The following is a 26568-nucleotide window of genomic DNA, read 5'->3' as shown; positions in this document are numbered from 1 at the left end:
CTCCAGAGAGAACAGCGGTCAGACAAACGCCATCCCACGCAGCCCTGAGCAAGCATTTTGAAGCATCCATGGAGGAGCAAAGGAGATGGAAAAAGCAGCCAATGATCACTGCAGACAAAGGAAGTTTTTGGTAGTAACAACAAAGTGCCATTTAATTTCCTATACCAATCAGATGAAGCTCTTAAGAACATCGTACTTACAGTACTAGGCAACTTGTAGTAATTTCTGCCAAGCACTCATGCCTTAAGCTTTTCCTTTTAAGCTAGTGACTGAGAATGGCTGTTATCTCAGTGTATCCACAGCAACAAAAACTAAGACACACATTTTGCTCCCAGAAAATCTCCAAGGCACTGAACTACATCGTGCAAATTTTACCGAGGTATTTCAAGCGAGAGAAAACATCTTATCTTTGCCCTATGTAATAACTTCAGAGCTGTAACAGCACATGCCCAGTTCTGAGGAAATTCTAGATATCTCTTGCTCTCCTAAACCAGACATCCAAACCACACAAACCAAACAAGTTTTCCATCTTGGGCTGTAGAAAAGAGACTGTCACAATTCCCTCCGCTTCAATTTTCCATCTGGTTACAGAGTAATTGGATCTGGCCATGGGCCTCCATGCTGGCAGGGCAACATAGTATCGGCTATGAGCACATCAGCCAGCTATTACAAGGGAAAAAAAGAAAAAGAAAAAAAAACACAACAACATGCTCTTGCCTGGCCAGAATCACAGCACACTGAAGCTACAGCAGGCGCTTTTGGGTCAATGAAGAGCTGCTGTGCAGTAATTTAAAAGCGCTGGTATTTGGCAAGAATTTGAGTACTGGATGTGACCTAGTCAGTGGGTAAAGTAAAGCACAGTTTAGATCCATCTGCCTAGGACAGCTGACACATCACCAGACAGGACTATACCAAAAAACACCACTTGAACTCAAATCCATATCCAAAGCCCTCAGTGACTTAGAGAGCATTAAATCAGGCTAGCGACAGGTAGGTTTGGTACCTAAGCTATGTATTTTCACAGTGATTTTACATGGCTGAGTTCCCTTTTCTCTCTTCCTCACAGGCTATTTGTGGTCCTGAGTAATCAATTTGATTAATCAACAGGCACTTGTTCTGCTCCCTGTGAGAGATGAATAATCCTCTCCTTGCCTTGCCAGTCTCCTCATGGGGCACAAGGAGCATTCACACTGTCCAGAATTGCACTTTGACAAGTGTTGCACTAGGCAGCTTTCTGACAGTCTAACTGCTGGGCTTCCCTGCCCAGTCTCAGGCCTGCATCCTCTCTCTGGAGTGAGTTCAGCTTGCTCCCACCTAAGCGCCTTTAGACACACGCTGATCTCCTGTCATGGTACACCCCCAGGATTTCACAACCTGCTGCCAATACTCCTCTCAAGTCTCTCAAAAATTCGGTTGCTTTGGCTAATGCTCCTGAGCACATGGTCCCAGTGACAAGATGGAAGGAACTCAGTATAGATGACTGAGCACAATACATTGAAAATTTAGTTAGGGGTCTATACAGAAATCAAACTCTCACCTTCTGGGCAGTAGCAATGGTTTCCAACCCACTCACATGCAAAGCTTAGAAAGTACCTGAGTCAGTACCTGGAACCAAAGACACTAAGCAGCTATACACTGAAATACAATGTCACTGCTGTCTCAACAACCTTCCCTCTGGAGGGAAGAACAGTTTAGGAAACTGCTTTAAAGGGATATTTATCACCACTAGGTCTAAGGAAAGTAAAATGCATCTCTTGAATGTCCAACATTGTTTTCTATGTTTGAATTAAATTTCACTGCAGAAATGAAGGTTGGTTTAAAACACTGCAAGTCACTCAGAATGTTTTACACTCACCCAATAGACCCAAAATGGCTTAGGAATCAACCTCTTTAAGCTACTTAGGGGCTTTTGAAAGTTTTGTGACAAATCACAGTTACATTACTGCCACGTTGCACTCTATCACTTAAAGTAACTTGAAAGCAGACACAGTTCTTTTCTTCCCCTCTAGGTCCCTGTTATACAGGCAAAGCCACATCAATTGGATTCAAATCTTCATTTCTCTGCACATCAGTTCTCACACACAATGGAGGTAACACTTAACTATTTGCTTCATCTCAAGACCAAAATCTGCCTTTTGATAGCAGAATTCATCTCTCAATACCTATTTACTATGTCTAGCACAGGAAACTTCTGGGTTTTGGCAGGGGCAGACTGGGCAGTACAGCGTACAAATAATTACTGCCTATAACTAATGGAAGTAGGGAAAAAGAGAAAAACTCAGAAGCAAGGCTCCATTGAAACTTATGGCTGCAAAGGGCCCATTTGGGGGCTTTGGAAATGGATGGAAAACAAGAAAAAGTGTCAAACTCCAGGAAAATCCAAATTTAAAGTGTTTCATTTCTATTTCTCTTCTGTCTTGGAGTTTGCTACAATCACATCAAGTCACATCAAAACCCATCAAGTGTTGGCCAAGTAGATGAAACACTACAGGTAGAGATTAAAGTGCAGGAATAACAGCTGCTCACTAGCCACTGGTATGCTAATAGCCCTATGGCTAACCAGCATATTTCTTGCTAGACTCATACCAGGCCCACGAGAAAATAACAATCATAACATCCTTCCCTACCTCTCCCCAGCAGTTTCTGCCATCTGCCTTTCCTCTTCCATCTTCTCTCCAGTCTGGCACATTCTAAAACCGCTCACTAGTTTGAACCTTGTATGCATGTTGATAACCACTTTGTACAGCTAATGCTACATTCTCTCGCAAACAGAATGCTTGGCTGATGCCCATCCATTAGAAATAGCACACACTGCTCTAATGAAAACAAAATGCCTCTCAACATTTTCAAGAAGTGGATGAGGTGCTATAACGAGGCTACATATACGAAACTAGGTCACTCAGCACAGCTTAGCTTCTGCTGAATCAAAGACAAGAGGCAAACACACAGCATCCCACAGAGACCACAGCAGAGGTCCAGGACATAACCGAGTACTCCAGGTTAGACAGTTCATATGTAACATAACAGAGCCCATTTCATTTTCGTGGGTGTGAAGTAAAAGAAGATAGGTTGCTTCATTGCCAAGAGCTGAAGCACTGTGATAAACTCAGGTTCTTCTTGCTCACTCAGAACCCAAACAAGCCCGCTCCTAATGGAAACGCCTGCACATACAGTGCTGTGAGCACCATCGAGGCACTGGGGTTGTCTAGAGCCCATTAGTGAGCTGGTCCCTGCCTTGAACAGGTGGCTAACCAAAGCAGATTTTTAATTTTCAAACTATGAGAAAAGCTACTGTTGCTGCCTGCAATGAGACTATACTAAAGCAATAAGCTGTGACTATATCAAAACTTTGTATCACTTGAAGTATAAGCAAATCCCTGCTACAATGATAACATTCTCTTGCTTCTAGTCTGCTTTAACACTAGACAGACCATGGGAGATGGGGTGGAGGGACAATACTCACAGCTGGATAGGAACAAGAACAGAATCAGCCACAGGAAGTTGAACAAAGCCTGGATCTGTCTGGAAGAAAATAACTCCTCCCTGCAGGGAGGCTGTTCCCTCATGTTCTGCAGGGCAGGAAACAGGGTTAAGAAACAGCACCCAAAATTAGAATTACAAATTGTTTCTTGTACCTTGCTCCGTACTTTCCATGATATGCCAATGCCATAATATTCCCAGGACTAGGCCAGGTACAAAATTTCATTTCCAGTCAACCCAAATCCAGCCTGCAATTCCACACAGCTCCTTTCTATATCTTAATCTCTCAATGCAGGTAACTCATTCCAGCCATTATATACTCCCACTTATTTCCACTTCCCTGCAAATACAACAAAGACACCTACAATTACAGAACAGTTCCTGACGCAGAGGTGTTTCTGCACCACCTGAACAAACATGCAGCTATGTTCTCCCTGCATCCCTCCACTTGGGGGGAAACCCAACTAACAGGGAAGGTGAGGAGGAGTGCGGGAAAACAAAGGCGGATGAGACTCAAGCAACTTGGAAGTCATTCTCCTTCCCATCAAAGAAAGCACAGATCACCCTGGAGATTCATCTGCGTCAATCCAGCATACTAACAAAGCAATGAGGAACCACAGCCCTTCACAGCACTGCCATCCCCACCAGGACACGGGTTCCCAGCTAGTGTGAAACACATGAAATCCCCCTCAGGTTCATGGAGCAAGGGCCAGTTTATACTAATGATCTGGCTCAACATACCCAAGGAGCCAATGCACCCACTAATTATCCTAAACAGCAGGATATTACAATAAATTCTTACAGTAAACCAGCTCCTGTGTGAAGTTTTTCAAACCTCTCTTCCCACAGTTTTAAACACAGCTTGCAGAGATGATGTACTTTGCTTAAAAAAAGTCTATAGCTCACTAGCCTGTACTTAGAGTCAAGCAGTCCCCAAGTGCCCATAGCAGTGCTGCTTGCCAGCACTTACAATGCTGCCACACACATGGTAAAAGGGTTTTGCTAAAACCAATTTACATATGCTGCTTTCAGTCCAAGTAAACTCAAAAACACTTCTCTATCCACCTCATCCCCTAAGTAAAACCTAACATCCCCTTCCCTCCCCCATATACCACCCAGTTCTCCTTTCTGCCTTTATAATGTTGCCTTTGTCTCACTTCTATTAAAAAGGGATGTGAATAAAGGCACAACCTGAGTTCACGGGGAAGTTCAGAGAACCAATTTTCCTACACCCTTTCAAATGTCTCAAAATACAAATATTTAGAAGTATTCTCCTGTGTTCCCCTACACTAATACCTCCTTACAACCCTCAAAGCATCACCCCACCTACCCATGCTTTCCCGTCTGTTCAAATCCCTTGCTACTACACTCACCACAACAGTTGGTGGCACAGGGGAGCAGACAGGGAGGGACAGTTCGGGCTCTTTAGCCTCCTACTGCCCCTACCTCACAAATGTCACAATCTAAATAGACATGGTTGGAAGAAAAGAAAAACAACTCACCTCATTTATAGGTTCCACAAGGAGACTAAAAAGCTTGCTCATGAGCACATGAGGAAGTTTATGGCAGAAGAAAGAACCAAACTCATACATCTTGTTCGTTAGTATGACTCCAGAAACACCCTTCCTTTCCAGAGCAGTGTGTTCACACACATGAAGCCCAGAATCACATCCATGTTCCAGTCATTTCTTACCATATAAGAGAGTTCAGGAAGAATTTTTGCTGCAGACCCAGCCATTCCCCCCACACACACACCCCTTCTCCCTGGGCTTCACAACTTCAAAGCACAGGCAAGTCTCACTCGGATGAGCATGTCATGTAAACCGTTACAGCTCTATTTGCAACATATAAGGTGTGCCCAATACATACTGGTGGTAGCAGTTCTCTAGAGTAGTATAAAAAATTCCCCCTCAAAACACCTCAGTGGAGTTCCAGACTCATCTGCCTGACTCTTTGCCTTGTGAATTAATGAATTAGAATTGCATGTTTATCTATGGCACCTTAGGCATATGTTTAAAAAACAATAATAATAATAGAAAAAGAACCATTCCTGCAGACCAATTCCCCTTGAGAACTCCTTCAATTTTATATTTGCAAGATAAAATAATCCAACGGCCTACAAGTCCAAAGAAATATTTTTTAAAAAGGGAGGAGGGGAGGGGAAGAGGGGTTACCAGAAGAGAAATACAGCAAAACAAGTTGAGAAAACCCTGGATTTATCCACTCATGGAAACTACCTGAAGGCAGCTCAAGGTTGATACCTTTTTGAGTAGAAAAGGCAGTGAGCGATAAAAGAAATGAACAGACCAAAATACACAAGGCCAAGCATCGCCGCTTCATTAGAATGCTGATAGCCCCCATTAGGAGACTGGTCTTGCCAATTCAGGACAGCTCTTCCAGTCATATGCTCCCATAACAGGAAAACAGCTTCACAAGAACACAGCAATGGTTCTCTCCCTCTCACACACGCACGCCCTAATCCTCACAGTGCCTAACAACAGATACTCAGAAGAAAAGCATGAATCCTATGCTGTAAAGCTACAGTTGCAAGGCAACATACTATGAGGAGGAAGAAGTGATTCTAATTACTGCTCTGATCCCTTCACTGCTGCACTTAGAAGAAACCCAAGAGTTTTAAGGAATCTGCTCTGCTGGTCATGCCTTTATCCTGGTGCACAGGAGCGGCCCCCCTCCCAGCTCTGAACTAGCCAGACACTGTAGTGCATTCTTCACCTCAGTATCAAGGAGCCTCTCGGCAGCTCTAGCTGGACATGGTTCCATATAAGCCTGTAAAGAGGAGATGACAGGCACTTTTGAAATGGGAATGAAGAGAGCAGATTACCAAATCTGAGAACAGGCTCCAATAGCTTCCCGATAAGCATCTGTGGCAAGGGGTAAGAAATGTCACGTGCTCCCTTAGAGTTTCTCCCACTCTTAGAGTCTTTGCCAGAGCAAGAGCCCTCACACATGCTTTGAGTCACTAACTGGAGAAGATTCACATCCCTTAGTTCTACCCTTATGTCAACAGCTCCTGCTTAAAAGCCAGGACAGAGACAGAAAAAAAGAGCATTAAAAAACAAAATTCGTCAACTTCCTCCCACCTTTCACTTGTTAAGCAGAACTGTATTACATTGGTCAGCAGCATCTGTCAGCAAATTAATCCAAAAGACAGCCCAGTTTTGACCGACTTATTGAGCAACAAGGTTATTTGCAGAAAAAAAACATTTTCCTATGCCTGTTAGTTACACCAATTTAATCTACTTGCCAGTGGAGGTGATCAGCACACAGAAAAATAATTAAAAAAAAATAGCACCTCTTCATAAGTAGTGCCATAGGGTTGCAATGGGTAGGAGAACTAGCCCTTTCAGAGAAGTATCAAAGTGTTCAAATAAGAGACACTCACAAATAAACTGCAGCACTTCCCTTCAGCTAAGAAATCAGCAATGCTTAATCAACATAGTCATATTGCACAGATGGAACCAGGCCAATTACTAGAGAGAAATATTTTACTGAAAAATTTTTCTGTTTTGTAGCCACAGGGGTTATTATCCCAGAATAAGAATGCCCGATACTGGTATAGTTTGTTCTCCTTCTACAGGAGCAAGTTATAGTAACATAGTATTCTAACGGGGATCATAAACATTATAATCTATTCAGTAAAAAATAGCCCCCCTGAATCACAAATGTAACTATCATCACATATTGTGGGATATTGCCATTGCCAGGCAAACGAATGCTAAACAGCATGCATATGGAGAGCTGTATTCCATAAAAAGAGAAGTCAGAGGGGAAGAAAAGAAAGCATGCTTTACCCTCCGGTTACTGTTTTCTTTTTAAGAAGCAGACAACTTTTGGTGATCTTGTCACAGGGCACATCCTACAAAGCAGAAAGTAATTCCATTATAGATTAATCTCTCTGCTAACACTTCTTTTGTAAGATCAGCAAGTAAAGCCTCAGTAAGGTCAAAATTGGCTTTTCACTCTCTGGAGACCCAAATGGTCTTTTCAAGCAGTTTAATAGCCTTTATATCCTGAAAACATTTCAGTTGTGTCTGATTCCCCTTGCATTATAAATATATCTGCAAACCCTGCAGACAGCATCAGGCACATATTACATAGCATAGTCACCAAGTAACATTTTTCTGTTTAATACATATAGCTTATAGAAGTGCGTGTCAAGAGGAACACCTATCCTCTAAAACCTATCAAATCAAAGGAAACTTTGGCCCAGCCCATAATAAGGCCAGGCTGATTCTGTGACAGCATCCATGCAGCTGTCAACTTTGCCACCCCTTTAGGTATATCTTAACACATCTTCCAAGCATGTTACACTGGTCTCCAGCACCTTCTTCCAAGCGGAGCTGGCCCTGCCTAGGAGTACCAAAGAGAATCTTGACTGAACAAAACATTCACCTAGAGATAGGCAAGATTTTGAAGGTCAAATGATTATTCTCCAGATAACGGGACATCTCTGTTCTGTATTTGTACAAAAATCTGTGTGAGAGGTGCAGCATACTCCAAGAAGTCCAGCTTCTAACACACACTAGCCCTCAGTCTACGATACTTTAGTTATTTAATACAGTAGTGAAGAAAGCGGGCATGACAAGGCGGGAATGGGGACTGACTCTGGGTGTGTATATGTGTATACCTACACAAACACTTTATTATCATCTCTTATTTATTACGGGTACCAGACAGAGGATCAGCATCAAGCAAGATCAGGCTCCTTGATGCAAGGCACTGTACCTGCCCATCTTAAACATGCATGGGTATGTTTGTATATGTCCCAGCCACAAGCCACAGTTTTCATGCATCTTAGTCTTTACTACACATTTTCTCACTTGCACTCCTGTGAGGGAGGAATTTTCATCGTTATGATGCCTGGAAACTAAGGTACAGGAGATGTATCGATACAGTCACATTTGCTCAAGGTTCAGCCTCCAGCATCTGTTTGCAACCCTAGTTTGCTGGTACAGACTAAATCATCAGCACAACCTGTCTGAACCACACAGTGCAGCAAGCTCAATTGCACTTTGGTACAGCTAAGAAAAGCATACAGACACAGCCAGGGGAGACTGGGACTGAGGCACTTCCACAGCCACTTTAATCTTAGATGTGTAGGATGAGGCTGAAAAGCACAATCTGGCTTCCGCTCCCCTCCGCCTACCTGCTCTTTACCTAGCTCCTCTCTCATGCTGATACTAGCATTCAGGACCAGTAGTAAAGTTGGTAACTCGGGGAGGGGAGGGGAGGGAACCACACTCGCACAGTGAGAAAAACAAGAGGAAGGCAGGACCATCCCTTTCTGCAGCGTTCTAAATTTACATTGCAAAAGCATTTTAAATGCATTACAAAAGCAGCCTTGGAACCACAGTCCAAGTGCATTATCAAATGTCACACAGGCAGTCCTAGACAGATAGCGCATACATTCAAGCAAGGCTCTTATATCTAGATTCGCACACCTACACCCCCCCATACATGTGGAAAATAATCACAAATCCGGCTTTATAGAGGGTACAATCCAAGCACACAAACACACAAGATTATACAAGTATTTAATGAAAACAAAAAGCTTACTACATGAACTACATATCAAAGCATTAACTCTGATTCAAAATTGGTGCTAGACTGTGTTTTAAGTCATTGCTACTACTTAACACACCCAAAAAAAACCCCAACTCCTCACCTCATGTGAGCTCAGGCTCTACCTTCAGGACTGGACTTGGTCAAGCATTCTCGACTCATTCAAATTTTTTAACTGCCAGCCTTACCAGCATCCCTTTCATCGGCATTAGTAACCATTAGACACAGTAACAACTGTAAAAAATGGTCTAATCATAACAAATTCCTCTAGCATTTATGATAACTTGATTTTGATGGACTCATTTAGAATTAATAGTGCCATTGGTCATTAATTCAGCTATAGAATTTCCCTCTGGAACTCAATATTAAACGTACCAGTTAAGTATAATAGTTTTTGAAATGTTACTGACTTTTCCTACACTGGTCTTATATTTGAACTATAGGAGAATGGGACTACCTTCTGGGGGTGAAAAGGGAAGAGCATGAAAGATTTGTTTCACCTGAGCCTTAAAATACCATATAAAAAAGACAAAAAAAAAGTGAAAGAAGAGGAAAAGAAAAACTGTGTCTGCAAGCAGTCCAGAAAATGAAGAAGCCCTTCGAAAGCTCCGAGTAGGATATTTTACAGCTTTGATTCAACTTGCCATGGCCTTCATTTCCATTAGTAATTTAAATATTACACAGGTCCAAAGAGATACCTGTGTCTTTTCCAGGTCTCTGATCATGAGTTGGCATTTTATAAAGGACCCACCTAGTTCTCTAAGCTGAGAGAAGGAAGCTCCACATTGGCGGAGCTCACAAGAGCTCTCTGAAGGGATAATTTACAAATTAAACTTAAAACATTAATAACCCCAGAGCCAGCACAGCACATGTTTTGCCTGTGCAGCACATGAACAGTCCTTCAGGCAGGATCTTGCTACTCCAGTCTGATCACTGACCAGCACCACAGGTGACTCTTTCGTCTCATGTCTTGCATAGAAAACAATAAGGGAACACTGGATACCATCCAACTAAGCATATCAAACTCATTCCATGCCAAGAAAAACTGTAACAGCAGCAACAACTTACTGTAACAGCAGCTGAGGGCATGCAGCACCTTGCAGGCAGATTTGGATAGGCCCCATATTTGCTGCACTTGCTGTCCTGTTTGACTTAGGAGATCAGTCTTTCTGCAGCTCTGCCTAACACCACTTCCACAACACAGGAACGTTTTTGAGAAAAGGTTAGATAACAGACTGGATCAAAGACACTGATACTGAAAGCAGCAAACTAACATCATTTGCTACAATTTTACATAGCTGGTGAATGAGATTTTCCAGGTCCTGCTTGAAAGAATAAGCCTTAAAAATAAATTCTGCTGCTTTGTGTACTGGTACAAGAAGAAGGGTCTGTTCACTTTTTCAAAAGCCCCTCTCAATCCTTCTTTCTATTGCCATGCACTGACAGCACTGCTAAAACCAAAAGTCAGGTGCAGAATCTCTACAGTTAACAGGTTCACCCAGGGGAGAAGCTTTAATGAGCCCGTCAGTTACACAAAAGAGCAAATGAGATCCTTTTAATGGGAGATGAGCAATATCTGGAACAGCTTAAGGAGCAAATGCCCAAATCACACCACTTGCTTGTTAAGAGCAAAATCATGCGGTCCAAGCAAATAATTGGTTAAAAGAGCTACAGAACTGGAACAGTACAAGACACAATTACTTCGCAAGCAATGGTATGCAAGAGTATATGAAATGCTCTAAGTATCTTACAAGGAAATATTCTTCCCTGATGAGGAATTTTTACTCACCGTAGTTTCGGTTTTCCCCCCATACACTTTAAACGGAGCCCGAAATCACAATCTGCATCTCCCACAGACATTTGGGGGTGGAGTATTTCAAGCTCTCGGTACCTTAAAACTTTAAATACAGCAAGAGGAGTAGAATACTGTCACCTCTCAACTTTGCTGACTACAAAAAAACATACTAGAAACCTGTCTCCTCAGATAATTCATCTTCCTCTCATGGCCATGCAACAGGAGAACACTGCGTTAGTGACAGACACTGATGCATGGGCTTTTAATGCTGATTTCATACATCTTGGTGGAATGAAGCCATGACAGGTGTTTGTTATTGCTTCCCCTGCACCAAGCCTGTACCGAAACACAAACAAATGAGGTCTTCACTGTAAGATGGGATAAAAAAGAGCTAGTTTATTTTCTTAAAGCAACATGAAACATCTTTACTTAGTCTTTAGTTTCAAAATACAAGCTTAGTTTAAAGAGGATGATTTTAAAGAGTGTTATGCAACAGCCCCATTCTTCTATATTCTACTAAGGATATTCAAATAACCTTTCAAATACTCTGGACAGAAAAGCCCTCCCCAAATTCGAGTGTTAGAAGGCTCTTCTTAAAGTTGCACACATAATAGATCTTTGACTTTTGAGGTTAACTCAAGCTTTTTAAATATAGCACAGTGTCAAGTACTGCAACAGTAAGTACCAAAGAGTGAATACTCTTATTTGCATTTTCCCCAAATGTCAATACTTCACTTGAAAAATAAATTGAGTGTTGAAAAAGCAAGACAGTTTCTCTTTTCTGCTCTATAAATAGAAGCAAGGTGGAAAAGTCAGAAATCTACTTGTTCTAGAAACCTAAATGTCATAGGACCATTCTTGTCTTTAAATTGGTTCCTAGCTGCATCTTTAAGTGTCAAAATACTTTAGGTAGATCAAGACCCCAGGGACCAGAAACAATCACTTAGTAATAGCTCTGCTTAAGAGTTTAGTTAATTTTATACAGGGGACATGTTATGATAGATTGACCTTTCCTTCCCTCCTTTTTTTTCTCCCTTGATCTGCATTCAAGACATTAAAGATTTTTTTGACAGTTAAATGAAACAGTACTGTATGGGTGTCATTCAAATGTCCTCAAATCACCAATAATCAATTTAGTTATATCAACCAATGATAGCGCTAACTGAAAAAAGGATACAAAGCAAGATTTAAAGGAGCTGTTGAAATTTTCTGCTTGCCAACACAGATCATAGTCACACCATCAGTGATTTGTGTCACCAATTTGAATTATTACCCTCTGCTCCACACCGCAGCCGCTTGCCTTCTGTTAAAACGAAGGCTAGCCAAGGGTTCTTTAAGGCTCAGTCACTCCTATGTTTTCAATATCACATACTCACCCCACGGTTGCATAACTAGACCCAGATCAGCCTCTGCTTCCCAGTGATTCAATGCCTGCTGCTGCTAAAATTTGACAGCAGTCCTATCCTGGACACCAAGAGAGAAGGAAACAAATGCAACATCTCAAAATTAAGGGAAGCAAGTGTCATCTCCAAGTCACTAAATGGACCGGTCTTGGCAACAGAGAGGACTAACATAGGTGACTGGCTCCCACTCTGCAAGCAGCTCAGCTTTGTCAAACACTAATGACTTGGCAACTTCTGTCTGTTAACACAGATCTCCACCGGATCAGGGCTGTTGTTGACCTATTGAGAAATACCTGATGAACACCACATGTTATCCCAGCGTTCCGGGACATAACCTAGCATAAAAGAAAAACTAAAGAGCTACACAGACAGCCTAACAGATGGCAATACAAGCATTTTGGCTTTTACTTGTGCCTTGCAATAAAACAGTGAAACCATACACAACAGGAGGAAAGAAAGAAAGGGAGCTCAAATGACAATGCTGAAGAGGACTGGTGACCTCCTGAGTGAGAAGAAAGACTGTGCTGCCACTTATTAAGCCCACAAGGGACTCTTAGTGACTCATCCTCTTTGCCACCTTTGGAGAGCCTCTGCCATGAAGCTGACTGATAACACTGCCAAGAGTAAATCTACCACCCCAGCTGTTTGGGAACAAACATTCCCATCGTTACAGCTAGAGCCCAGTCTGCAGTTGGATTAAGAGGCCCAACACTTCTGAAACCAGGAAGCGATCAGATACACAAACATCTCCGATGTTGCAGGCCACATGCAGAATTCCTGTGTATACTATACATAGTATACACAGTACTACATACATATATAGTATGCATGTTATAGAGCCACACCCACACCCTAAAGACTTACCTAAAGACTTCAGGGGATCTGAGCTTTGTTCCATAAACAAGATAAGAGTTTACAAATCATGTCTTAAAAATTTACAGTTCACAGAGAAGGTCAGCAGCAGAGCTCCAAGTCTCTTCACCCCACAAACCACTGGTCTCACTGCTACAGCTGCAGTTATGAAGACACATGCTACCATATTTATTTACAAGCATTACAGATACCTTCTTCCTCCAGTTCCTACTGTCATCCCCCAAGACAACACAAAAATCCACACTAAGTTATACTGCAAGAAGTGTCATCCAGGTAGCAGGCAGATCTCAAGTTATTGCTGCAATGTGCTGAGATTAAGACACTAGATAAGACACTAGATGGAGGGACACTGCCCTGGCAGGTAGATGAGCTAGCACAGCAGTTTGCTGAGCAAGACCAGGCAGTTCAGCAAGGTGCAGATGTGGCACAGGTGAGGTACTAGGGATGACCTTCAGCACCCAGGAGCCACACTCCTGGAACTGGAATTTGAAGAGACGGGGAAGGCAGCTCTGCAGAGTAGTTCAAGAGGGAAGGACATGGACTCCAACAAGGTGAGCAAAGTACAATTTTTCACAAGAAAGGTTACAGAAACTTTGAGAACCACTGGACAGAAGGATCTGAGCAGCTCTCCTCCATCAAGAGTGAGCTCCCAAAGAAAGCAATTACTTTGCACAAGCACCAGAGCAATCTGCTTATCTAAGTCTCAGAAACAGCAACAGCTACAAGCAAACTGACATTATAAAGAGGTCAGCTGAGACTCTAGTGAAATACCACATCATCCTTAGGATAGAAATATCCACACAAAAATCAACAGAACTAATCTGGCTCTATTCACCACCTCTTTCACTCTCTGCTGACCTGTATTCACTGCCCCTTCACATTAGACACGCAGCCACAGCTTCCTCATTTCTGACATTTGGTTCGCCATCAGACTGAACAATAGTCACTTGTCTTAACACTTCAGTGCAACTCAGCTCCCAAAATCTAGTTTAGAGAGCATAAGGCTAAATAACAAGGAACAGAGCTCTTTCAGTGCCAGGATTTAATCCCACCTTGCATAACAATTTAGGAACAAATGCAGTGGTCTCACCATAGCCCCCATCAAGGGCCTAATCCAAAGCTCAGAGTCAGTGGAAAGATGATTCTAGTTCATTGAGACACTTTCATCAGTTTTTCAAAACCGTCAAAAGAAACAGTCCCTGGCTCTAAGAAAATACCAGTGACGGATATGACAGGTAAGAACTGTTACATAATAATGGCAGTTGAGAAATGAATACGCTGTGTTGAGAGAGTGCACGCAAGAGAGCAAGCGCGCAAACTTAAAAACAAATAAAATAGACCTGAACATCACTCAAATCAGCCTCCGCACAGAGGTGCCTTCTTTAATTACCCAGTGCATACTCTAGGCAAGGAATGCTTTACTTTCTACTGCAAGCTGGCTCAACACAATTTAATTTTCTATGAGGAGCACTCTTAAGACATGATGGAGCAAGTTAACATATGGTACAGGTTTCAGTGACAATTATTTCCCAGCAATCATTTTGGCATTTGCAAGGTTTTATTGCATTGGTTTAATAGTTATTTTTTTTAATACATACACGGAGCCCTGCAAAACGCAAAAGAAAAAAAAATCACCGGGAAAATAAAGCAACAACACAACTGGTTCTTGGCACAAAACTTATTTGGCAGATTATCTTCCAAATATTTATCCACAAAGAGCTTCTGCTTGACCCCTCAGTCCCTTCACATTTCAATTTAAAAATCAAAAAATTCGCACTTCAGATTACAAATGGAGATTCTTCATCTTATTTACCAAGTTTGTTAAAATTTCCTCTATGAGTCTAACTAAATTACATCATACTCACATTTATTTACTGGAGGAGGAAAAAATAATTTGGCAATAAGTAACACAGGAGAGAGCTTCTGAGATGAGATACAGCTTCCCTAAAGCAAAAGACAAGTTCTCAGCTATCGCAGCAAACATTATTACATGCACTGCTTCGCATGCAGTTTCTTCCATATTTATTTTTGAGGCCTGGTCCAAAACTCCCTGGAGTTAAGGGACTTCAGAATCAGGTGCTAAAACGAGCAGCCCAAACAAATTAAAGTATTCAAACCGAATGCAGTGGAGGAAAGAAATCCATCCACTTTTTCCCTGAAACCTTTAAGAGCTCTTTCCCTCCACTGCTGAGCTATCATCTCAACAGGACAAATTTCAACTCCAAAACGTGGAAGAACAGTTTTAAGTTGTGTGTGTGTGCGCTGAATTTCAAGGATAAATTAATGTACAATTCTTGCACTAGCTCTGCCATCTATCCCCATTTTATGTTCTTAAGTAAACAGGCAAGAAACAAAGACTAAAGTAAATCCTTCCCAGTAAAATAAGGATTTGTTTACAGTCATGTTTCCACTGGCTGAAGAAAATGGGGTTGTAACTGCCTGCAAGCTGTATGATGCCATAAGTCAGCATAAGCATACATTAACATTCAAATAACATCTCTTTTACTTAAATCTATTCTGAAGAAGGGATTTTCTCAAAGAATGACAGCAGAATCACTCTTCCCAAGAGGACAGATGCTGATTACAAAATCCACAAACCCTCTGTGTCCATAACAAGTATTACAAGAGCATCATACACCTGTGCTATGGAGGGCCAGACTCGAAACCGGAACCCATATGCATTTACACAGTTACTGTCAGCACACAAATCTCCCGGTCACAACAAATACCCCTACAGAAATATGGACAGAAGGCAGAGACTCCAGACCTTGTTCAAGTCCCAAATGCTGAACAACGGGCTCTGAGAATTCGCAAATTTATTGAGGAGATTAAAGGCACACACAGACACCTAAAGGAATTTTCAAAAGCTCCTAAGCAAGTAAAAGCCTTTGAAAAATCTTACTAAGCATCTGTTCATGTCTCTAGAAACTTAAATACATTTGAAATCCAACCCCAAGGGCATATTAAAGGCAAATTCAATCTAGGGAACTTAACAAGCATAGAAGACCCTCATATTCTCCAGAGATTGTGTTTACTCACACTTGTCTCTTAGTTGAGGAAAGCTTTTTAGATGTCTCCCTTCTAGACTACTTAGCATTAGCAAAGAGGGGAAACTGTGCATGTGAATGAGTGATGAACCCAGGAACAAGAAAAGACAGCTTGGTCTAGGGGACAGCACGCTCAGCAGGGGTTCAAAAGAAATGCTGTCATACAGTGTGACCTGGACAGTCACTTTCCCTCTCTTTGAGCCATGGTTTTCCCAACATTTTTCAACCTAGCTAGTTTATAGGCTTTTTAGGTTAGAAATTCTCTCTTACTACGTACCCATACAGGGGCAAGTACATGACCTTTAGCAATGACTCTAAGCCCTGCCATAACTCAGACACATACAGTTTGACTTCTAGACCATGGCCCTCAAACCTTCCCAGCCCTAGGCACATTTTCTGACACAAATCTGACTAACCGGGCCACTTTTAGAAGAACCTGAGCCTACCACTAGCTACAGTTTTCCAATGTATGCCCTTATACAACACTGCTCTTCAAGTTAAGGGGTCTTTAAATACCAATAATGTGTTTAAACATGTTTTAAAGTGCCTTTATTTTATGTGTGCCATATATAATTGTGTATATATATGTATATATTTGTGTAAATATATATGTGCATGTGTATACACACACACAAGAATGCAAGCAGCAGGCTCTAGGGTTTGTAATTGGCATTTTATAAAGGTCACCTTTTCATGCAGAAAGAAAGGCTGCTGAAAATGAATTTAATTAAATTCTACATTTATCCAAACTCTCCAAAGCAAGGACTTTAATAACATCCTTAAATAACAGCCACCATTTTTAAAAGAACTTTGAGGACGTGATGATCAGATAAGTCTTAGAGTGAGAGACAGAAATTTGACTGCACTGCATGTATTTTATTTCTCAATTTCCCATGGAGGAAGACTTAAAAAAAATATTGGGAGTAGCTTACTATTTGGATGCTGAGCTCCTGCTGTTACCATTCCAAAACTTGTGTGTAGCAACAACTGTACATGTTTTAGCCTACACAGGCCTTAGGATGCCAATAACAGCTTTTCAGTCAGGACCTTTATGGTGATGTGTGTTAGCACAAAACCCAGCAGAAGAAATCCTGTAGTAATAGAACAACTGTAATCCTGTCAAAGGCCAAAGTAATTTCAACCATTACATTACTGGGTGCATGCTGCGAGCATGCAACAAAATACAAACAGGGTAAAGCATGTAAGAAAACTTATGTTCTCTTGAAATCAAGACAGGTATAATACATGCATGCACAATCCCAATTGCATTGGGATACTCTGTCATCTACATGCCTGTTTAGGCCTCATGGCTGCAATGTACTCTAGACAGAGCATCCTTATCCTCATGTGAAATCACATGGGGAAGAGAGGAAAGGATGGTACAGCAGCTCTGTGGTGCCACATGCTTCCATCAGGCAGGCAGAGCAGAAGGATCAGCTCTCAGTGGTAGCAAGGAAAAACAGTTACAAGGATCCCAGGTGAAGAGGTTAAAAGACACTGCTACTCACATGGAAGCTCTTTGATAACGGGCCTTGTGATCTCCCCCCATGTCCTGTAAATATTAGTTACAAGTTAATATTAGAAAGCTATAATTCTTAGTCTAGCTTTGTTACACAGCACTGACTGAGGCATTCGCTATCACCAGATCTACAAAATGACACAAGACAACAATGTCCTGCACTGACATCAAGACAAGAAAAGAATCTATAAACATGGTTTTGCAACCTTTTGATTGAAACACATTGCTCACAGAAACAAAATGAAAGGAAGAAAAAAGCCCTGTGCCAAGGACAGTTAGCACAGCAGAGAACTCATCATTCTGCAGGAACGAATATTTTAAAGTTCTCTGCCCTGGACAGACCTGACAAATAATCTACAAATAGAAAAGTGAGCAAGATCCAGTCACCTGCTCGAGGGTATCCTCTCCACCCTGTGGTCAAGATCACAAGCATCTCCATTTGGCATCAGAGCACCGGTTAGCATTGCCTGGATTCCCATCTGTGACAACAGCCAATACCCACTGTCTTGGAGAAGGGTCCAAGAAACTGTCTCTGTTAGACAGCATCAGACCCAAGGAGAAAACAGTCAAAAGAGCCATCAGAAAGAAACTCCATTAGCAAACACATTTCAAAGAGGTTAGGAATACTTGGAGAGAAAAAGTCTCATGACAGAACTCGGCTCCAGTAGCAGAAACTGGTTTAGAGTGATTATCCTCACTGTTCTTCATCCAGCTTTTCATGCACGATAAACAAGCAGCCAGTGATGCACTAGGAGCCAACAGTGCACACGGCTTGCTCCAGAACATCTTCCCCTAGCTCCCGGTCTCCTTCTCCATCTACTGGGCTAGAAATTCTGGGCAAGCAACCTCAAGGATGGTGAATGAGGATGGTGAACATTCCCCTTTTCAGAAGATTGTTCTTCTGAATATTATACAAGGTCTGGTTTCATAACAAACTTCAGAGGAGCCAAGGGGAACAGCAACAGCCTTTTAGCATTTAGAGAAACCCTGGTAACAAATTGTGTTCTCAGATATCCAGCTGTTCCCATCTAATAAGCACACACAAAAAAACATCAGGGTCTATGCTCTGTACATGGGGTTCAGAGCATTAATGTTACAGCAGCACTGTTGTTAAAAATAGACTACTTAAAAAAAATAATTTTCATGAGATTTCATGAACAGCAGATGTACCAGTAGCATCGGACATCTACTGTCCAGACCAATTAATATCATTAAAGCAAATTGTTTCTGCAAAGAGAAATAAGTTTATATAAATTATTGGGGGTTATTGATTTTATTGGGAATCTACCAATTTACACCAAAACAATAGCAAGGAAAGTCTCATTTTCCATATTCCTGCAAACACTTCTGTCCTCCCACTAGTTCTAACCACTTAATTAGATCCCTCAGCATGGTGAAGGAACTCACTGTAATATATTGAACGATATGTAGCCAAGACACCAACATCTGCCACTGCTCTCAACAGGAGACAATCACTTGCAAGACTTGCTCCCTAGGACCCACCTTTCCACAAGTGCTGTGATGCTCTTTTCAATCTGGTGCAACCTACCGGAGAATCTTTTCATGTATGACAAAACTAAGATTCCCTGCAACTGAAAAATCATAAGTAATCTGTACATCTCCCAGCATACCAGATGCACACACAAGTGCCCCCAAATACCTTGCGATTTGCCAGAAGGGGGAGATTCATCAAGCGGGAGATCATACACAGGTGGTCAGGTTGGGTAGAGAGAGAGATAGGATACAGAGACTACCTGTTCAGCTTATCTGCATGACAAAATGTGAGAACAGCAAAAGGCCACCAATGACATTTCTCTGAACGAAGAGAGATTTCTCAAGTTGTGTCATCTCTAGCAAGGTGTAGACTAAGCTCTGCATTAGCCAGGAAAGGCTGACACAGGCAAACATGTTCAGCTCTAAGCCACAAGATACCAACATCTTTTTGAGTTCCTCAAAACAGAAAACGTACAAGAAATGCTGTCTTAAAACTCCAGACAAACATTGCTCGAAATCTTCAGTTACGGGTCAGTGCAGCTTGCCAAACTACATATCTTAATTATCAGGCATTGCCTCCCAAAAACAGAAATATTTCCCACAGCTTGGAAAAGGTGAAAATGTAATCTTCTCTAATTAGAGGCTGGATTAGTTCGTTAGATGGAGTTGCATTTCATGTAGATTTCTAAAGGTACATTTTTATTTAAAAAGAATAATTGTATTTCTCTAGAAGAAATAAGCATCCTCCCTCATTTTTTTCTAATAAATACTTATCAGTAATAAAATACAATGTATACATTCATAAGATTAAATTTGCATTACCTTTCACACCTCTGAGCACATTTGTTAGTCTCTTTACTTGCCTGGAAAAATTAACTTCAGTCTTTTCTCTCCTGAAGAAAGGAAATGATCTCATAGGATCCTTGGCGGAAGCTAAAGATAAGAATTCTTGTTATTTTAACTAATTCCTCTTATGCTCATCTTCTCGGAAGCTCTCTCCAGACAAGCACAGAGACAGGATAATTTCTCAAGTTTTAGGCAAACAATATCTTCACCAAAAAAAGGCCACTCTGGCTAACTCAAAACTATTGACACATTTAGGTTAAATTTCCCAGGTTTTGTTTTCTTAAAAAGAACAAGCTCGGGGCAACAGAGCCTACTTCTCTGTCCCCGTTGTACCCTGTGGTTGGATTCTCTGGCATTCCTGAAAGTCTGAGTTCAAGCTGATGCTTTTCCCACAGCTAGGGCACTCATAACACTTCTCTCCAGCGTGGATTTTCTGCTGTTAAACAAATGCCGAGTTCACGCTGTAGCTTTTCCCACTATGAAAGAACTAACAAAATACATCTCCTTATTTCAGGAGAACTATTTCACAAAACGCTTCGGAACATCTTATCTTTGCAATTTCTGCCTGCCTGTGCCATATTCAGCTGAAACTGGCCATTGAGCAGTCGGGCTGGGAGGATCAGAAAGACAGAGCATGAATGCATGGTTCATCTAGGCAAGGGAAGGAAAGAGGAGTCAGAATGCTGAAGTGACTGAGCAAAGGAGGAAAGTGTAGTACCAAACATACACTCAATAGTTAGGACATTTGCATGTGTCCCAATTCTGGATGATTACAATATGGAACATCCAGGTCAAATCCTTCCCATGCCAATTCAGAGTAGAAGTTTGAGCCAGGGTCTCTCACAATCTAGGAGAGTACATGGACAGCTGGGCAGTTTGGAGTGAGTCTCACAATTGCTGCTAACAGAAATCATGCTATTTTGTGTAAATAATTCCATATTTATGGGCCAGAAGAAGCAGGAGAGAAAGAAAGTCACAAGTTTATGGCTGGCTATCTGGATGTTCATTTGCAAGATAAGACATCCAAAATTGTAGACTTTGCCACAGATGACCACCTAAATGCTGAGGCAGAAGTCATTCACTCTAGTTCTAGTCATGTTCCAATGAGAATTTAAATTGAATCTGTAGGACCAGATCCTCACACAGGAAAAAAACAAAAAACAAATAAAATCACTGAAGCACATAGATGTGAGCCTATAGGGAAATACAAACACCTAACAGAATTTGTAGTTAACTGCTTGGCTAAGTCAAGAGTCTGTCTTCTCTGGAGCCATGAGTGTTTACACCACTTAAGAGCCGACCCTTCATTTTCTTCTTGGGTCAAGAAATCTCATAAATACGTGACCTGGAACAAGGCCACGTTAGTCTCAGACATGCAAGAAAAAAACAACATCATCTCTGATGTTTATCATTTATTTACATGGCCTAAGAGGTTTATAAGATACACTCCCATATTTCTGCTCTGTATCAGGGATCCTAATACTACTTTCAGAGAGCCCTGTTTCACTAGTAGCAGCTGCTTCCCAATCAGTTGCAAGACTACGATCAGATTTTAGAGGGATTACCAACCACTGGCATTTGGCATAAGATAATTTTCTTCTTTGTTCTTAATAAAAACGCACACAGAACAAAAAGGGAACAAACTGCATTAGGCCACATGTTAAGTCATGTCAACTTAACATACTAGCAGGTGCTCAGATACTGTAGTGACAAGGAGGAAATACCAGTCCATAAAGCAATTTCTTTAAATATATTAATTACAAGGAAAATCCCAGAAACACCAATTTCGGCAGAGCTAACATTTCAGCCAAGATCTTCAATTTTGTCAAATAAATCCATCCCTAATATAAAAGATACCTTTTTTATTTAACACATACTCAAGACATCAGTAAAGCTCACCAGCTAGCACAATACTTCAGTTAAGCTCCAAATCTGTACAAGAGATCTCATTCTCCCTTTAAGACACACACATTTAATTGTTCTTCTTTCTATATATAAATAAAATCAATTTTGTAAGGTTTTATAGAGGGCTTGTTTGTTCTTAACTCAGTTCCAAGAGTTACACCGTTACTGAAAAAGAAGTATCATGGTGAAGTGCAAAAAAGCTATGAAATAATAAAGGGGGGGGGGAAGAGAATGTTATGTGACCAATATGGTTTAGCTGTCTGGTGAGAGAAATACAGAAGTAAAAAACAACAACAACCAGTTCTTTTAAAGGCTTTCAAATAATAGAAAGATAGCCCCTAAGCACTAATGAGTTCAGTAGAGTGATTCAAGCACTTCAAAAGATCAGGGTTATTGGAGGCAGACCTAACCTAAGACTCCCAATACACTGTCTTTAATTTTGATAGTAACTTGCTATGGTTATAGCCTGACATTGAGTTTGTTACAGTATGTTTTTCAAGTTTTTAACTTGCACTACAAACCTAATTTGAAACAGCATCTGATATTCAGTAATACTACTGAATAAATTACTTTTAAAATTGTAAGTACAATAACTTTTGTAGGGTTTCACTAATATTTTCATCTTGTTAATACTGGAACACTGAACAAGAGAGAGCAGTACCGAAACATATGTATCTCGCTCTCAAATTAAGGAAAACCTACAGGAAAAATCTGATAGAATTATGTAGTTCACTTTTTCAATTCTTTTCATTTCAAATAGCAGATGATTATAACAACCCTGATATACACCACAGCGTTCAATACTGAGGCTTCAATAGCAAGGAAACAGATGTCCATATTAAATGGTTGGAGAGAAGAAAGGAAGCTCTTTCTAACACTATGTAGTTTAATTTACTTCTAGACTATAAGTGTTTGGAAGAATAGTATTGTTTTTAAATAGAACTGTTATTCATATGGTGAGTATTAAGCATGGGAGGAAAACAAAAAAAAAATCCCATCCAACTCAATCATATGTACTCCTCTGCCTGTGCCTTTCACATGCTTTAAAAAAAAAAAAAAAGAAAGAAAAAAAAAAGTGTTCCTACTAATTCTTACTAGTACTGCAAACCACAGGCGGATATTTTCTGGATGTATCCAAAATATCAAACAACTTACTAGTTGCAAAAGCAGTCTGACAAAGCTGCTTCCATGAATTTACGGTCAAACTGAAAGAAAAGCGGGAATCTGATGTTCCCAGTTCTATTCTTGGCTCTTTAGCTCTACAAACTTCTTTTAACCTTTCTTTTCTTTGGAGGAAGAGAAGTAGGACACATTGTCTCTAAACAAAAATGTATGACTGTAAAGAAAAGCTCAAAATTATGAGCAAACATAAATGCTGTAGCTTCTGGAGTCTGCAAAGAGTTTGGAACTGCCTCATTCATCTCAGTGAAGGTGTAGTTCAAATTACACCTCATTTTTACAAGTTCTTGGGGTAGTTTATTTCACAAGCAGCCCTTGGTAGACCACCACTTCCCTCCTCTCTCCTCCAGTTCAACCTCTAGACTAAGTTACTCCACCTGTAAAGTGGTAACAACAAATGATAAGCCAGAGTTATCAGACATAACTAGCATCATTTTGAAATACGCCATGACAAAACTGAAAAGTTCTGGTATGGGATTTTGAAATTCCCACCTCAGTAAGTTTACTCTCAGTACAAAAGGAGTTCTCTCCACATTGTCATTTTATCTCACCACAAGTCTCAGCATGCAATCCATCAGAGTGCTTGAACAGATTCAGCAGCTCCATAACAAGCAATGCAGTATAACAGCCAGTGCATTTCTGGGAAGCTACATAAAACCTCAGGTTGAATCAAACTGGGTTATGGAGTAACGACAGCCTCTTTAGAAAGGCAAATAGTTTGAGAGAAATCTGCTATCCACACTGTCCATTCATGTCATTAAGTGGAATGCGCAGTACCAATAGGAAGGAGAGCCCAGGGGTACTTACTGGGTGTTATAATAACAGATAAAACACCAAATTAAGCACAAAGCATTGGTGTCCGCCCCCCCGCCCACCCCCAAATTTTAAGCTATTAGCTTAAACAGATGTTCATTATCACTCAACTGAATCACACATTTGACAGTGACCAGCTGCTTTTTAAGCAAAGGTAATAGATGAATAGTTTTACAATAACCATTATATAGATCCTACTTCCATTTAGCATTGACACAGTATGCGAACTCTGTTCCTTTCATTTGTACAGTGCCATTGTTAAGAGCAAACACAGCAGACAAACAATACTTCATGTTCCTTCTCACTCAAAAAACCCCAAAACAAAAAAAAAAAAAAACCCACACCATTGTCTTCCTTCTATATGCTTAACAGGAAAGAGTAAGCTCCAAGAACAGAGACTCCATTTTGCTGTTTTCTTTAGATTTACTAGATTTTAGATGTACAGATTAAGCCTGTCTTTATAGAGACCTTACAGATAGACACATTCTTTCAAAGACAGATGCATGGATAACTCCTTCTCCTCTCCTCTTTTTATGAATAGCATCTTGAAGTGATATAAGATAAAATATTTATTCTTAAATTTAATGGGCAGCCATGCCAAATTACTCCAGCTGAAAATATATTACCTAACACTGTACAGGGAAGAATCCTGGAAGATGACAGCTGTAGAAACAAGGCATAGAAATTGCTGACACAGCTGAACCTCTGAATTACATCATTAGTTCATGCCTGTTTGTTACACTCTTTCTATGTCTCCATCCAGTTCTTTGGTCTTCACGTTACAGTTTTCATTTTTTTAAATATGTATTAATACTTATCAACTGACAACTCAGAGCTAAAGAAATTAATCTTTTATCCCTGAAGGCTTCTGTGATGTTCCTAAAACTCAGCTGTATTATCTGGAGTTGTGTGCTTCATTATGAAGCTCTATCACATGCACTATATGATCACATGTTCAAGACTGAAGTGTACAGAAGGATGAGACAACAGGATCACAAGAATAAAACAAGCAGCTGTTAAGTATATGGTCCCTTCCCCACAACATGACAGTTTGCTGCTTTTGAACACTTGATGAAAACCTGCAAAACCCCTACTACGCAGTCAGCTGAGCCTCATAGCAGTAAGTCATCAGATACCAAAGCCTGAAATCCACTGAGGTCTAGTGACTGATCACCACTGACTCCAATAAGCCTTGGATCAAGTCTTACCTCTAAGTCTCAAATTCATTTTTATATAAAATCAATAGCCCTTTTGCCTCCTCCCTCAGCTATGAGGGAAGCAATAGAAGCACTTGTTACAATTGGACTTGCATCTTACACAGACTAAAAGAGTAAAGAGCTCCACAATGAGATTAATCAAAGTGAAGGAGTTATAATAGGCTTAAAAATGAGAACACATTAATAAACTGCTCCCTTGCAGTAATCAAGCACAGGTTGAACACAACTCCTTATCCATCACTGAAGCAGAACTAGCTCTGTAGCATTACGAATGAGCAAGTGACTGGCCTGGACAGCTACAGGCCTGGGTGGAGAGGCTCTCTAGAAATTCAATTTATCTATCAAAAGCCAAGCAGAGGAGAAAGACACCCTTATCTTAGAAAATAAATCACATTTTTAGTCATTCAAATTCAAAGATGAGGTTTCTCAGTCTACCACCAAGACAATTTGCAATGCTAACTCCTGGCATGGCAAGGATGGTATTTGACATGATCTGAAAGCAACCGTCTTCACACTATTACTCCAGGCCTAGCACAGGACCCTAGGCTCCAGCTGGAATGAACCACAATTCATCAGAGCAACCTATTTATGAAGGTGAACCAATAGGAGTCCAGTTTTCTTAGTCTGCTCCTGTGACAAAAACATACCTTGACAATTCCTTCCTGCCTTTGTCTTGGGTCAGGAAATTTGCCTGAAAAAACTCATTCTCCTGCTGATCTTCTTTTGTCAGCTTAGCAACCTACAACACTGTGAAGCTCTTTGAAATTTAGCACAGAAAGAAAAACAAATGAAATCTTGTCTTTATACAAAGTTAAAACTGGTTAGGGAAATTTTTTCAGAACTTTCCAGCTAAAACATTGAAATGGGAGGGGAAAGGAGAAAAGAAAGCAAGGCTGGTTGCATATGACTTTTCCCTAGTCATTCCAGCTATGCAGGAATATCCCAGTAACTTTCCTTTCTCCATCCACCAGTTTACTGCACAGCATGTATGGGCACTCAGAATGCTGACCACACGTGCCTTCAGAAGCCCCTTGGAGATGGCCATCTCCATTCCACAGACAAGCTGGCTTATTCAAAGTCAAACACAAAGTCTGCAGCACAGCATGGAACTACACAAGATTAAGCTTTGCTTTTATTTATCTATCAGTTTCAGCATTTTAAAAATTCATTTGAGAAAAAAAATTTGAGAGGAGGAAAGGAAAAGAACATCATTTGAGGGGAGAAGGGGGCACCCACACACAACAGGCTAAAAAAGCCTTTGAACTGGCTGAGGTTTTTACAGCAGGGGCTCTCATCCATTCTTTAACCAGCTCCAGGACACAGGACGTCAAGAATACACTGATACGGACAAAAATGGAAGAACTTTAGATAATCACTCGCTTCCATTACTATCTTCCAGATGAGTGACAAACTG

At 40.8% G+C, this 26568-nt stretch overlaps 1 protein-coding gene across 11 annotated transcripts in view; it reads right to left on the bottom strand.

Annotated features, from left to right (window-relative positions):
• The window catches only part of TSPAN4 (tetraspanin 4), a 448984-nt gene that overhangs the window by 381704 nt on the left and 40712 nt on the right, over positions 1–26568 (bottom strand). For 2 of the 11 annotated variants that reach the window (XM_067295979.1, XM_067295987.1), the window contains exon 2: positions 17690–17733. The exons of 7 other annotated variants lie outside the window; for them this stretch is intronic. The gene's annotated coding sequence lies outside the window, so the exon portion shown is untranslated. Of the gene's footprint in view, positions 1–10131; positions 10154–17689; positions 17734–18087; positions 18172–26568 lie in introns of those variants that run through there. 2 more of the 11 variants (XM_067295980.1, XM_067295982.1) reach the window with 2 other exon arrangements.

Source organism: Apteryx mantelli, chromosome 4 (genome assembly GCF_036417845.1).
Source record: "Apteryx mantelli isolate bAptMan1 chromosome 4, bAptMan1.hap1, whole genome shotgun sequence".
NCBI lineage: Eukaryota > Metazoa > Chordata > Aves > Apterygiformes > Apterygidae > Apteryx > Apteryx mantelli.
This window is presented reverse-complemented; position numbering and strand designations above follow the sequence as displayed.